This window comes from Sparus aurata, chromosome 2, assembly GCF_900880675.1.
Source record: "Sparus aurata chromosome 2, fSpaAur1.1, whole genome shotgun sequence".
Lineage (NCBI taxonomy): Eukaryota > Metazoa > Chordata > Actinopteri > Spariformes > Sparidae > Sparus > Sparus aurata.
Window position 1 is genome coordinate 23763230 of NC_044188.1, and position 14683 is coordinate 23777912.

Genomic DNA, 14683 nt, shown 5'->3' on the forward strand with positions numbered 1-14683 from the left:
GGGGGTTAACTAAATTTTCTCTCACGACTTTATGTGTGTCTCTCCAGCACTAATCTGTATCAATACATCATATAGCCAGATGGCAGGGAGTCATTGTGGGAATAGAATAACTGACAGGCAGAAGAGCTTTTAAGACAGATAGAGCAGCCTGGAGCAGAGGCAACACATGGTGAAATTCTACTACACGAATAAACACCCCACGACTTACACAAAAACAACAACCACAAGAATAAATGCACTACGTAGTAAAATGTACATTATCAGCATTATACATAGGATACATAATTCTATAGATCTTGATTAATTGCAGTCCCTAGATCATCCCAAATGTGATCCGAATCAAATTTGTAGCTTTATTTTAAATGCCACACTGCTCCTTTGAGCCACTGTAGCTCAATAGATGATAATAATGAAATAATAACAATGTTAAATAGTTCAGTTTGGAAACAAAACATTACGGTAAAAACTTTCAAACCCCCCAAAATCTGTATTTTTTGAGCTGACACTGTGTTTCAGTTGTTTGTCTGTCACTATCATTTTCAGGAAAATAACAGGTCTTATGTCAGGGAGTGAGAAAAGAAGTTGGCGAGCGAGACTCAACATAACGTGGATAAACCTTTCATACCTTGCCTCATCCATGAAGACTTCTGCCTGACTCAAGTCCAGTGTATTTTTCATCATCTTTGGTGGTTGTTCACCAATGAAAACAACAACTCCCGTGATCCAACACTACTTTAAAAGTCATCAAACTACGTCTTTTGTTTGCATTGTTTTCACTGAGAGACCCCTACATGCAATTACACACTGTGTGTTTAACCACAAAGCAGAATAAACACTGCCTGGTCATAATGAAAGCATGCTCAAGGATCGACTAGCTGTTGTATGAGGGTTTTTTCTGTGCTAGCTGCAAAGCAAGTAGCCGCCACGGGACAGTTTGTGACAAGTTTCAGGGTTCGTACGGGTGCTTGAAATCCTTGAAAGTGCTTGAATTTCAATGTTGTGTTTTCAAGGTCTGAAAAGTGCTTGGATTTTAGTTTAAGTGCTTGAAAGTGCTTGAAATTATAACTCTGTGTCTTGGCAACATTGGGATCAGACTGGATAGTTTTCTTATGACAAGGAGAAATAAAATCAGTCTGTGTGTATCATCACACATGCAGCCTGGTAACAATAGAGAAGGATGGCTGAAGAGAAGGTGAATTTGATGCAATTTGGACTGATGACATGTTCAGTATTAATAAACTTTGATGAATAAGCGAAAAGCTTATAAAAGTTTATGTCAAAAAAGAAAAGTACAAGGTGCTCTCAGGTCTCTCTTTGTCCCGGGGCAAGTGTACCTGAAGAAGTGGCTTCCCTTTTTTTGGATAAAACTTTGTGTTCTCCTTTAATTTCTAAAGTTTTTGCTATTATGATGCATCATTTTAGATGTTTACAGCATAATGCAATGTACATAATTGTGATAAAAAGTGACAAAAAAACTAATCATGTGTATAGATATTCCTGTAGATTTGTATTTTACCCCAGCGATAAGGTGCTGGAAACTTTTGCTTGAAAAGTGCTTGAATTTGACCTTGAAAAATGTGTACGAACCCTGAAGTTTGTCAAATATTTTTTATGATACGTTTGAAATCATAGTACACTTTTAATTCTCCATGCTTTTTGTTTGAATAAATACATGTGAAAGGACACTGTAGCCATTATGCATAACTTATTTTTTCCCCCCACAGAGAGCTGGTGACATAGGCTACAGGTTGACATCATGAAATCTGTCCCTTTGCAACATTAATCATGTGGGAGGATCCATCAGGCCACCGGAAAGCAGCAGGAAACTGGAAGCTCGTTGGCCCAGCTTGCTAACGGTATCTCTGGTTCCCACTGTTTTGGTTGTTATTTCGACCTGCACGCTCAGTGCTGCGTTCATCACGCATCATTGAAAGGAAGGGGTCTAGATAGCGGTAGCGGCCTCTCTTTCATGGGTCAGTCTGTTATTGATATCAATAACCAGACTGTGATAACTCACAGTTTCTTTGTTAGTCATGCAGAGTCCAGGCAGAGAACATACGGGGAGCTCCAAACACAGATGGGACTAGCGGCAACAGCTATGTTGCCCGCCAGCTCAACTGCTTGTTTGGCCATGGGAACTGTAGTGATAGTATTGACAGTAATGCCCACCTACACGGATGCTGGAACTGTCAAATAAAACACCAGTGTAGGAGCAACAATCAACCAAAAAATTGTCAAAATGTTAGAATTTTGTAAAAAAAAATTTTAAAGTCAATTGATACCTCTCAATCGATATTCTTGAATTCCAATGAAAGCGGTTCTGATTTACCACTGCGGTGTATCTTATAACGCAGGCAGTGTTACGTTATATCCAGTCTGCATAAGAAATCTGTCTTATCTTCTTGAAATGCTGCAGTTCCAGTCGTACCACATACAAAGTGCCGAGGAGCAGATGAAGCCATGCCATATTGCAGTCGCGGCCTGGTGGGATGAGGCATCACCTGCTGTCAGAACGGAAGACTTCCAGTGTGTTCATGCATGTTCTATACAGTCCAGTCATTCAGCATTTCAGCGCGGCCTCGTCTAAAAATACTTGACATTTTCGATCGAGTAAAGCAAACTCACAAACAAAAACAGAGCCTGCGTCTTTCCACTGGGATGGGGTAATCCCTGGACATCTGTTTGAGAGGCGTCCTGAGAGAGGGGCCTGTGGAGAAGAAAAAGCGTGCCCATTTGTTTTGGTCGGTGCCTCGCTCGGAATGATGACGAGCAACGCCCTGCACAGAACAGTAAGAGCCGCTTGGACCGATGACGGGGAAAGCAATTACGGAGAACAAGGAGACCCTGCAGGCATGGTAACTCCCATGATACTGTCTGATAAAGCTGAAGTGGTGCCTTGCAGATACATGAATGCAGGGAAGGGGGCTGTTGCAGAGACACATGAGGGTCGACTTAGTATGACTTTGTCTCTTGTCTTTAGCATGCAAAAGAAAAAAATACGGACACAAAGGAGGAGGCTGAGAAAAGACAGAGAGGTGAGAGACCCGTGCTTCTTGTACATGCATCCTTTCACAGTTTGCGGCACTGAACTCCATTTATAGACCAGAGGGCAGGAAATCTTCTGTTTACACCTCAGTCACGGTTCTGCTCAGTGTACACTCTCCTGCTTTGTCTCCTGATTGTATGTTACATTCATGGCATGAGTCCGCTGAGTTTCAACACATCTTCCAATGCAGGAAAGCAGTATAAACAAGACAAAGCCTCGCGTGATTGGGTTTGAAGGTAATGGGACGAAATGCAATTAGAAGACATGGTAATGGTGATATACTGCAGTTATTACAATAATGAGGTGACGGATGCTTCCAACTCGGTGATTACCTGGTGGAGTATGTTTGTAGGGAAAACGCATTTAGAGTATGATGCTTCATGTATCAACATGTTTATATTTATGTTAAAAATAGTAACATCCTGACAGCCAAATAATCTTTATTAGCCGATTGCAATGCAGGAGCTGACACGTTTTATTGAGCCAATTTGACCTTTTCAGGGGATGACACTAGCAATTATGCCTTTCATCAGATAACCAGTAAACTGCTGCAAATCACATTTTTTATATTAATCTTTGCAACCTTGACATTAACCCTGTTGACATTCACCAGCAGCCGATTAACAGGGATTTTCCATCCCCTCATACCTCCAGTCATTTTGTTGTTTACTTGATGTTGCCAGCCAAGTTACACATTTACCGTGGAGCCCTGCCAACAGTTTGAGGCGACGTTGTTGCATGCACAGCACTCATGTCCCGTTAATGACGGGGAGCTGTGAGAAAGCCTTGAATACATTAACATAAAAGGTAACAAATTATTTTTCTGTCTTGTCCTTTTGTGATTGTTACCTCTCATTGCATATGGATATGCACGCTTGCAAATTCTATTTCAATTTCCATTAGTTAATCTTAAGTATATGCACAATTTACCATGAATGAATGTGAAATGTTCAATATATAAGAACTGGCTAGCTGCTGGTGTCATACTCAAAACAAATAGGGAGCAGCATATCACCAGAGTAACTGCTAACTGCGGCTAACTGTAGCCACGGTTGGTTAGTTGGCTTTGTTCGGTGTGAATCTAGCCATCCGTACTGGGAGCTCAGAGCAACAGAGAAGTGTCTGCACTGTTGGCACGGGAGCTTTGGACCGGGACAGGCCATTGCTAGCTGGTTTGCGTGCTAACTTCAGTATATATCGCTCCAATATAAAAGATAGACTTCATAATTTTAATTATTTTTTCACATTCTGTATTCTGAATTTTGTATCTTTTTTTCATGCTTTCAACCAAAATTCTTATTATATTGCCCCTTCAAGTTCAATCATTTCATGCTAAAAAAAAGCACCCTCTTAAAAAACATTTCAAACCACACCATGTCTAATCCCACATCTATTTCTTTTGTTGTTATTTTTGTATTATTTTAAAGTGCATTTGCATTTTGTATTTAACTGAAGAAAACAATGTTGCTGCAAAAGTAAAATGGTCTTTAAATATATGCATGAGGTTGGAGTGAGCTGGTGTAGCCACTTGAACCTCAAGGTGAATCGAGCATCCTGTTCATATTGTATTTATTTCAACTGTGCCGGAAAGGCATTCTTAAATCCTGCAACACAGACGATGATGACGGATACAATCTTTCTTCCTATAGTGTTACCATTAATTTGAAGCCATTGAAGATCCAGGCTGATGTGGTAGCCACACTATTTTTTTAATTGTTATTATTATTATTATTATTATTATTATTATTATTGTTATTATTATTATTTATCTCAGATTGATTCTATTATGGGGAATTTTAGCCAAATTACTTCTTCAACAGATGTGTTGGTCTATCAACTCACTGTTGGTGTTGCATCAGTCAAACCTTTCAGTGAAACACACACACACAGACACACACACACACACCCAAACACATTATACTACTTATAACATAATCTTGTTTGATTCTACTGTTTTACGTATGTGTGTATGATGGGGTGATCATGCATAATTCAACTGGCGTCTGAGAAAGGGAGCTTAAGGTGAGAATGGAAGTGTGCACCAAGTCGTGAGGCAGCAGATGAGATTGCTGATATGGGCAGGATATCACGGGGTCTGTTGGGTGAGCGAGCTCCGGCATAAATAAATGCAAATGTTGGCTAAGTGCCCACAGAAGGAGCAGGCATCACACAGCTGGGCCAGCTCTGACTACCTGCACAGGTGCGGAGAGTATTTGTTGTTTTCTTGAGACGTGCGCCAGGAAATCATCAACGTGAGTCATACTGACTCGAGGATTTGGAAAAGGGTACATTTTCTTAGTTTCAATACAAAAAACAAACGGTATTTTTGCACTTTTCAAATCTCTTTCTACCTTTCTTTCTTTGAGACAATCATGGTCACATCCAGACGTGTCTTTTTCACCGAGGGCAGCAAATCCGGCGGTTACCTTATGGTGCCAAACAAACGGGCCAGCACCCACAAGATTGAAGCGATGACCATAACTGAAGTTGATGGTGGCCACATAGATCGCACACTGTTACGGTACATGTCTGACAGGATCCCTGCTCCTTCATTTTCAGTGACAGACATCAGCAGAGATGAATAGAAGATCAATGGGTTTCCTTTACGGATACTCGCTATTTAGTTCAGCCAAAAGCCACTCACAGACCACAGTCCCGCCACTGTGCTACCCATTTGCACTACTCATTTAGGGCAAATGGGGTCTCTCGCCTTTTAGCACCCACACAAGTGAGAAAATGGCAGCATTACTGACAGGTTAAATGTACTTGTGACCTACCACCATTATAGAACATTATTTATTAAACAGCACTTTATATGCCTCGCCACCTGGTATCAAATGGTCTCAGTAATCAAAAAGAGCTGTTTTGGTGTTTAAGAGAACAGAGCAGAGAAGTGGTTTTCACTTGACTGACCTTCAGTTTAATACCTGACAGAGGCCAAATATAACCATCTGATTTCCAAAAAGATGATCCGATGTGCCCCAACCAAAAGTGACAGCAAAGAGGAAGGGACTTACCCTACCTCAGTGTTGTGACCTTCCAGATATTTTCCGACTGATTACTTCGCACAAAGCTCCCTGTTATTCACTTTCTGACAGTCTCGTGTGTATCAAAGTGCACGGACAAGGAGCTGCTAAGAGCCTTTTGCAGCCAAACTCCTGCCTTCATCGGATCCCTGCCTCCCTCCATCCGTCCCACAGCCGGCCTCTGCGGGATGACTGAAGGGGTGTCGGAGACAAGGTGTCCAGGACTTTCAGGATCTTGTCAGCACTGGGAATTGGGGGACAGAGGGTTGCAGGAAATACAATATGATAGGCGCATGGCCTAATATAGGGTGATTTTCCCATAGTGGGTGTTGTTCGGGGAGAATGTCCAGACGGTTACTAATGACCCTTGTCTGCCACCAGCTCTGCCTAGGGGAACTGAGGCATGGTTTGGTCAGATGGTCCATCAGGAAAAAAATGGAGGAAGCTGAGAAAAGAATAGAAGTGGAGAGGAGTGTGGCGTTGCCCTCCCCTGCAGCAATGAGTATCCTGCATTTTCACACTGTGAAGAAAAAAAATCTGGTAACTGACAACCTGCCTTTCTCTCTGATTGTCTGACCATGAATTATTAATGGGCACATAGGTTCCCTTGAGCCTTGGCACAGGCATATTCTGCTATTTTAAAGGTCCATCTTTTTGAGCCTTACATGGTCAAGCTGTAGCGGTGACAGAAATCTGCGCAGTTTCACAACATGGGAGGTATTTTTAGCAAGAACGGACAATATCCTTGGACGTGGTCCCGCCTGACTTTATTCTGTGTGTGTGTTCGTGTTTGTGTGTCCAGCCCATTAGATGGGCACTTACAGGACCAGTGGTTTCCATTAGGCCTGCGGATCAGCTCTCTCTGTTGATTCGCTGGGACTGACTAGCATGCAGTTGTAACTCATTACACCAAAGTCCATCCACTAGAGTGTGTCTGTCTGGCTTCAGAACATCAGCTTGTCATTTCTATACAACTGAGGGGCGGGATGGGGTGGAGGGCTGGGGGGACTGGGAGTCTGTGAATGCCTATGTATCATATTGTGAAGTCAACTGCAGATGCGACCAAATCCCTCCAAACATGACGACAACGTGCCTAATGTTAAGCCAAAGCTGTAAGAACAAAAACAGGATCTACACGAGAAAGCTGGGGCTCTGGAGTGGATTAAATGGCAACGTTGAGAGGATGTGACAGAGCCATCATGAGAGAGAAAGAACAACGGAGCATCAGGCATATATCTGACTTAATCAGAACTGATATGGAAGGAATCCCTATGGTAGGTCCAAGAAACAGAAATGCAGATGGCAAGAGCGGCTCGACCAAGTCATCAGTCATGGTCGTCATTCGCAGACCCTGCCCTGAGGAGCGGGCTTAGGCTGTAACAACATAGAGTAATGTGCTGACTCAGCATTGCGGCCTAATGCAAAGGGCAAATGCCATATTATAATAGTAAATTACTCCTTACTCAGTTGATCAGGCTATGAATTAATGATTTTACAAGGGGATTATCGAGAGGCGTTTTTTACGGCAGATTATTTCTTATAGTGCAATGCTATCCCGAGGCACCGTTGCATCATGTAAGGGTGACGTGTGTCTAAAAATAACCCAATATAACAGCTTTTATCATCATTTGGAAAATATCGACAATAAAATGTAGATTTTTCCCCATGCTTAAGCCATTCAGTCACACCTACAGACATGTTTGGCATCCATTTTCCAATGAAAAAAACAAACATTTGCAGCTTCTATAAAAGAGTGTATTTGCCGGCAAAGTAAGAACACATGCAGGTCCACATACTGACATTCATAAAGCAGTAACCTAACTTAAATGTTACAGTGGCTTTGGATGTAGCTAACAGATGGCTAGAGGCCAAATGAGGTTATGCCATTTTCAGTATGCTATCTGATGACAAAAAGCTAATAGCAGGAATGGGTGTGGCATGAATGTAGACAACCTCCCATCTAAATCTTCATACATAAATTAATTTCAGTGTTTTTATAGACTGAAACTAGACTAAAATGAAGTTTTTGGTGGCTAAGGCTGAGTGAGACAAACAATAAGTACTAAAATCTGACTAAAACTACCGTATGTTTTCTTGAAAAGAGTAAAACCAAATCAAAATCACGTGCCAAAATTAGCACTACTGGTGATGCCAACAGTCAAAGATACTTTGTACTATTAGCCTCCCAGAGCCACGGCCTACCAAATAAGTAAAGTTGATGTTTCACATCCGAGGCATCGATATCAAGTAAATCCTGCGTGAAATACCTGCAGTCTCACATCAAATGGTTTGACTGGAAACCATCAAAATTCAAATCAAAATTCAATCAAAATTAGCTTTCGGTTTCAATCAGCAAAATCAAAAGCAGGAACAGCGATTCTCTCTCACTCTCTCTCTCAGTATTTATTCTATTGACCCCTGCCTACCTGCACGTGTCTGAAGAAATAAGAATACCTCAAAGATGACACAGCTTGCTTCCTGCTAGCCTGGCTCCATGACTGGCAAAGTGTTGGAGATGTCAGAGATCCTCTGTTGATTTATTTGTGGAGAGGGTTTACTCTGGATAGATTTGAGAAAGTGAACTTTGTAACAAACTTTATTTCTTTATTTTGCTGTGGCATTATTTATTCCCTGGAGGGTGGTACTTTTTCTGTTGAACTCTGGAAACTTTATTTAATTTTTATATCATTTGAACTTGACTAATGCTAACCTGCAAAAAGCCACCAGGTTAGCGTTGTTGTAAAATACATTTATCTTTTCTAAGAAGACCACGCAAATGGAAATTGTCAGGGCATACAACCACTGATCTCTCTCTCTCAGATGTGATAACGGTGGGATAGTCATCAGTGCTCAAAAGAAAAAAGGTTGAAATTGAAAATCAAATCAAATCGTGACCTTAAAATCCAAGTCAAATCAAATTGTGGAACTGAGACATCCTGAGTATTTACACAGTTTCTACTGCAGATCTTGATCATCAGTCATCAACAACGTTTCCTTTAACAAGAATTTCATGCAATGATCAAAATGCTCAACTTGCAAATGGATTGATTTATCTGTGTTGGTGCACTGTCCTCTCTCTGCAGCATCACCACTTTCCCCACTTGCATCAATCATGCTTATGTCCCATAATGCAATCAAAAGCTTAATGGCAAACACGGCCTAGCGGCACAATGCTGATGCAGGACATTTTTCTTGCTGGCATAAGTGGACACGTAAATAAGTGAGTTATGGTAATCAGGGAGAAGAGATAGTAGTGGCTCAGGCTATGTGTGCTTGTGTGTGTGTGTGTGTGCCCGTTTTCAACGTCAACCCCATATCGATCACTTTCACAGTCGCAAGACCGTGTTGGGCAACCTGCCTGCTGGTTTGACAGGCGTCCTTGTCGGCCTAATTCTTCTTGCACCGCTTTGTTTCTCCTTCTTCTCTTTTCCTCACCGGGGCGCAGCACCCTGGAGGGCTGTCCGTGTGACAGGTGTCCCAGTCGATACGGAAAGCACAGACAAAGACAAAGGTGAAGTAGAAAGACACCTGCTTCTGGGGCTCCCTCTTTAAGGTGTCACCAGTGACCTGTGCGCAAAGTCACGTCCGCGCTTAACAATTGCTTTAGCGCACAAACAAACACAGGGACGGCACTGGCGAACAAAGGCAAGGGTGTCCTCATCTGACTGGATTGAGGTCAGGTGTGAGACGCCGCCGTGTGTGAGGAATCCTTGGAGTAGCTAGATGAGCAACTGTGTGGCACGCTGAAGATGGGGGGTAATCACTATTCAGAACGCAAAGGCTCTTTATTATAGGGATACACTGCAATGATGCAAGGCAGTCTTGCGTGAAATTGAAGAACTGACATACTGTGTTTTCATCTCCTTTTTTTATTTGTCAGCTTTGCGCGGTTCAATATTAAGCTGAGTTAGTCACTCACTCAAGTCGAGTGATGCTGTGTTATTGTTTTCCTTTTTTCCCCCATGCTCAACTTTTTCCTTATCGTCGCGCTGAATGGGGCAGCTGATAGAAAGCAGCGCACTTCCGTGACACCTGGGAATTGTGTGTTTGCATCCGCGAGGCCGAATCCCTGTGATTGAGGGAGAGAGACCTTCCTTTGACATGGTACAAAAATATGTCCAGGAGAATGGGTGATAAAGGAGTTTTTGGGAAAGGGCTGTCAGCAAAAATGAGTATCAGCAGGAGAGGACACAACACATGCAACGGTTCAGCGGTTCACCACGTCCTGGCAGTTATTCACAACGACAACTTTTCAAACACCGCGTAGCGTGACTTTATCTCTGAAATAATGCAGTCGTCCGAACCAACAATTTCTACCTGATTTATGAGGAGCGTTTGCAGGCTTGTGTTATCCTGGCTGTCGTATAAATGTAGTTGTCATTCATCATGTTACATGTGTCTGTTTGTAGTATTCAAATGAATGGCAGCGCAGACAAAGAATATTCTGGGTCTGACCTCTAAACCGCACACGTGCTCTGAAATCTCGTATTAGTTTTTCCTCATTTCTAAGGATTGTACGTCTCTCAGATACCACTTTCTTAACCCCAAATGTAAGCCCTAATGCTTAGCAGTGACAAACTGAACCGAGCACTGGCAACAACTGAGTAGTCAGTGCTCATGCTGTCAGGCCTACTATTGTTACTGATACTGGCAGTCTGCTCAGCATGGATTTGAGTTGAAATTGGCAAGAGGAGAGCTAGTTAGTTTGCTGCTAATAGAGATTTATAGAAAGTTCATAGTAAATAAATGCACCAAAGTACTCTAGGAGTACAGTTAAAAGGGTTTAAAGTACTTTGATTGCTTATACTTTTAACTAACACGAATATGTGACAATGACAATATTAAGAAAACATTTTGGGATTACCCAAAAGCTACAGAACGGATTTCCATGAAAACTGGACGGAGGATGGGTCTCGGACCAGAATGAACCCCATTAACTATTGGTGTTGGTCCGATCCAACGTGACAGATGCAGGATTTCTTTCTCACTTTCTTTAACAATGGCAGAATGGGACATTTTCAGCATTTTTGTTAATTTCTCTGGGAATAATGCATGGATCCTCAGGTGTAATTAGCTGACTGGTATCTATGCGTGAGTACAATTTGATGCGGATCCTAGATCTGGTGAGCACAATTTGTGGTAAAGCAATATTGGAGATGTTTCAAATTAAGTTAGTTATGTGGTCTATCGAGTTTAAGATTGAATTAGGCTCGATTGACTGAAAAGGGACCATATGGTGGGTATGAGCTCTACTGTGTGCCATTCTAGTTCTGTATGTTAAAGCATGCATCTTTTTTTTGTTTGAAATTACTTGGTGGAATGTTTTGCCGCACTAATGAATGCGACTTGCTGCTTGAGGTTCAACTACTCTGCTCACAGAACTTGTTGAGAAGTTTCCAGTGCTGTCTGGAACCGGCCTTTCATGCTGTCTTTGAAGCGGTTTTGGCAGAAATGCACATGGAGGTGTTATTGATTTGACAGACTCCAGCCTAAAGCACGTGTTTGAAGTCTCTCCATCCTACTGCGCAGCAGTGTTGTCTTCCTGGTACTGTAATGGGGGATTTACTGACAAAATAAATCCGTCATTTGGATTAAAGAAACACCTGTCTTTCAAGGGTAGTTTGGTCTTCTACTCAGAGTATTTACTTTTTTGTTGGAAAGGTTTGTTTTTTTGCCCATGTGTGTGTGTGTGTGTCTATAAATAGATATATCTATCTATCTATCTATATATATATATATATATATACATCTATATATATATATATATATATATATATATATATATATATATATATATATATATATATATATATATATAGATAGATAGATAGATAGATAGATAGATAGATATACTGCACTTTTGGCTACGGTTGAATTTAGTCATTGCTTGTGATATTTTGGAAATACAAATACGTTAATAAGGTTATGCCAGGCACAGCCCATGAGGCATCATAGCCTCTACTTTCAAATTAAATATTTAGCAAACTGTCTCCTTTTTTGTTCTTTGTCCTGGAAAACCTTGGTGCAGTTGCGAACACTGCCAAAAAAAATCAACATCTATAAACAACACAGATAATTCCGATGAGTGGCTTTAACTGGACATTTGGTGATGGAGACTGTATGTACAATGGAGCTGTGCGGTCAAATAGTCTAACTGAGGGAATACATTGCCAAAATTCTGAAAGACCCAACTTGTAGAAAACCAGACAAGAAACAAAAAGGAAACATATTCGTTCTCATCTCGTCTTTTGTCTCCTCAGCAGCACACTAAACAGACATCTCTTATGTTGTTTCACCTTCCTTTTTTCATTCTTTTCTCTGTCTTCTGTCAAACTCTCGCTATTTCGCTCCCTTAACTTTGGCATATCCCACTAGGCCTGCTGTCCCTACACTGCACTCTCTACAATGCATGCTTCCTGCTCTCACAAAACATTTTCTTTCCCCCAGCTAAGCCCATTCTTCTCTACCGTGCCCTAAATTCTACCTTCCATTAGCGCACAGATCCCCAAGGTTTATGATTAGATGTTTTTAACGTTCTCTCGCTTAGATATATATATTTATATATATATCCCAGTTTTTTAAGACTAACAAGTACAAAATGGGACATTGACAAAACAGAGTACAAGACTTTGAAGGCAGTGTGCAGGTGCATAAACAGGTTGTCGTTCCAAAAACGACCACTGTGATAATTTTTCCGTCATGTGTCCTATCATCATAAAAACCGCTGGCCCTTTTTTCAGTGGTGTTCGTGAATTAAAAATAGCTGTGGATAAGATTTACAGTCAGGTTAGCAGAAATTGCTTAGATTCCACAGCCTATTGGACATACACAACAAGCAAGTCAATATCAAATATTAATCAGTGGCGACAATAATGGAGACAGTCTTGAGTTACTTCAGCCAGCTGGTAGATAATGAGACCCTCCCTGTACTGGAACTCATTTAGAGAGAATTCCTCACATCTGTCGGTGAGCCCTGGTTCATTCTTTATTCCAAGATGGCAGCTGGATTGGCAGCTATTATTTTTGGCTGCCGTGCTTCGTTTTTGACTCTGGAGCATGCACGGAGCTTCCAGCCTTGAAAAGTGAAGCCATTGCAGGAGTCCCTTAAGCCTGCATTCTTTCTAACAGCCAGCAGGGGGCAACTCCACTGGTTGCCAAAAAGAAGTCGAATTGTATGTAAGCCATCTGAGAAAATGACCCTGAACACTTCTTCCTTAAATTATTACGTCAGTAAACAGATTCATAATGAGTTTATGGTCTCAGTCACTAGTTTAAAGTCTTCTTCAACACAGCACCATGTTCGTGATGTAAATTACTGTCCCATTTTGATTAAAATAGGCAATAAAAAAGGGTATACTTTAGAGCATGGCTACCTTGTGATTGACAAGTCTCTTCTGTGTCCTCGGTTTCTCGGGCAGATCTATTCCACCCAAGCTCCACCCTCTCATAGTGACTGCTAAATGGCATGCTCAAGGTGTCCAAACGGTAAAGATTTCTGAGTTGAGTCAAAATTTTACTGTTCTACTGATGTTTTTCTTAAGAAGTCTGGTAGAGGGTCTGTGAACAGGACTTTAAAAATGTGGTGCGTTTAAGGACTCACAATGTGGTTGATAGAGATTTTTCTTTTTGGTCCAAATGTAATCATCAGTGCAAAACTTCTCATCTTGAGTATAAAAATGATGATTTCACAAAAGGCACAAACTGGGCGGGCTATTACACCGTACTTGAAAACTGTGTTAAAGCCAAATAGCTTGGTGCACGGATGCACCGCAGCGCAGCGCACCTTTCAATTTATCTTCATACTCACCACTTATGAATTAATTACATGTGTAAGTCATTCGCTCCTTTTATATCCATTTAACAGGAGGCAGTAACCACTTATGTAAAAATGAAACCCTGGCCTCGAGATTCCAACCTCTTACGCTGTTTTATTACAACTTGTGTGTGTGTTTCACATTAAGCATTCTGGCTGCTGCAGTTGCATTTCTTGTGATCATTTTTAGGAGGCAGTGCTGAAAGCAGGGTAAATGTAAACAAAAAAAAAGCCCTTTAATGTTCTGATATACAGTTTAAGGCCATGTTCATAAGACAGCCCCAAAAGACACATCCAAGACACTCTCGAGAGAGAAATATAGGAGAACTGAAAGCAACAGCAAGCAAAAGAGCTGAATTCTTGCCATCCAAGACTGGGGTGGGTGATTATGCAGGGACTGGGGTAACAGTGGAAGAAGACTGTGGGTAACATCGCATGTCGGTATAGTGGGAGGTGGAAACTGGGTGTATGGAATATGAAAAGCCCTAACACTGTTATCGTTGACTGTCTGTGTGTGCAAGATGCGATGTGACAGCCGAGCAGGGCTGTGAGGGCAGAGATGAATTCACAAATGGTAGCCCCAGGGACCAGTGGGTCGGGGGGAAGGAGGTGGGAAGGGGTGAGTGGGTGACGGTGCATACCAGGAAGGGAGGGCGAGGGGGAGGTTCAGGGGGTTATCAAGGGCTAGCCAGGGTAAACTATCCGCAGTGCAGCCAGGATTCTCCCTCAACCTCTCTGCCCTTTGTTGTGATGTCCAAAACAAGCTGTCTGATGGAAAAGTCGACAACTGACCATTGT